Source organism: Pteropus vampyrus, unplaced genomic scaffold (assembly GCF_000151845.1).
Source record: "Pteropus vampyrus isolate Shadow unplaced genomic scaffold, Pvam_2.0 Scaffold12, whole genome shotgun sequence".
Taxonomy (NCBI): domain Eukaryota; kingdom Metazoa; phylum Chordata; class Mammalia; order Chiroptera; family Pteropodidae; genus Pteropus; species Pteropus vampyrus.
The window spans coordinates 336756-338361 of record NW_011888793.1 but is presented as its reverse complement, the minus strand read 5'-3'; positions in this window follow the sequence as shown (position 1 = coordinate 338361).

Sequence of the window (1606 nt, the reverse complement as noted above, 5' to 3'; positions counted from 1 at the left end):
TTTTGTAAAGTACCCAGTTCACTACTTATCATCAGATGAAACTCTGGATCCAAGTGATGCTGAACTTAGCGGGAGACACATCTAAGAATAGCATATGGAAGAGTAAATGGACTTGAACTTCAAGTGTAAGCAGTTACAATCCTTTTCATGGATTTTAAGGACCCTCAGAATAGCCATCGTATTCATAAAATAAAATTTCCATTAATACCTAAAGGAGGCTTTAAAGCAGCCCAGAAACATTAATCAACTAAGCATCGGAACATGCCTATGAAGTAGGAAAGAATTGTGTTCCCATTTTTTTAGAACAGGAAAAAGTAGTGGGTAGTAGCAAGTTTACCTGAAGATAATTAATTTAGTAGTACGATAAACAGGCTGTGTCTTAGAGCTGTGACTACAAATACTTAGAAGATAAGAGTGCTGACTACATTGGAGAAACATGATCTCAAGTCTCACCCCTGTCACTTATTTCCAGTGTGGTCTTGGACAAGTTTACTTACACGTAAAAGAGAATAATCATATCTCAAAGGTAACAAAAAAAATAGCAATGTAGACAAAGCATTACACATAGTGATAGACCCACTGTAATCATAAATGGAGTATTTCATTCTTTATCTACCATTTAGCCTATTAAGAAAGCTAATGAGTTCACTTCTCAGGGGCACAAAAAAAATTAAAACCGCTATTGTCAGCCTAGCCATAAGGTAATCATCGATTGATACTGTTCTGAGTGTACATGTAAACTGTTTTTTTTAAAAAAAATTTGCATTATTTTAGAGTCCACCAGGTTTTACCATTCTTCTCATATCTGACCCAGAGTCTCTTAACCAAAAGGAATCACTTTCAAATTACTGAAGATTAAGACAAACTTTGTATTTGAAAGCAACAGTGTATCTCCAAAGATGCTTAAACATTGTCACCACAAATGTCTTTGTACAATTGTCCTTTTATTTAAAAATATTACATTATGGATTCAGGATCCCCAAGTAAAGCCTCAAAATTCCAATTCTTTATTTGCTGCATTGCTATTTTAGGGATACAAGCTAAATAACTCTCATTCATGAAGTTACATTTTTAGAATTTTTTAGTTTAGGCACAATGCTGGGACATGGAAGAAAAAAACACTATTTTTTTTGACAGAAACCATCTACTCTAAGTAATGATATATTAGGTAAAAAATTTAGTGACTTTGTGTTTCAAGTGCTAGGAATGTTTGAAGGGTCTGTATATTATAATTGTATGGTAATTTTTATTTTAAGGGAATTTTTAATTTTTGTTTTTCTGGAGATTCTTCCTGCCTTCCCCCCAATCCCCCTGCCCTGCCCTTTATGTTCTATTACCCCTGTGCCTATTCTTATGAAGACTTGTTTTAGTTTGTTTCCTATAGACTCCATGACAGGGTCGGATTTAAAAGCTCTTTAACATTAAATCCTATATTAGAGAAAGATCACGAGGTTATGTTAATTTTAAAGAAGAGTTATAATTTATGTCTATTGTTTCCTCTGTGGCCTTCTGTCTAATCACACACACACTCTCTCACCCTCTTTGGCTGACCTCAAACTCTTCCTTTCAGTACATTATAATTCTCTAATATAGTCTTTAATTTTTT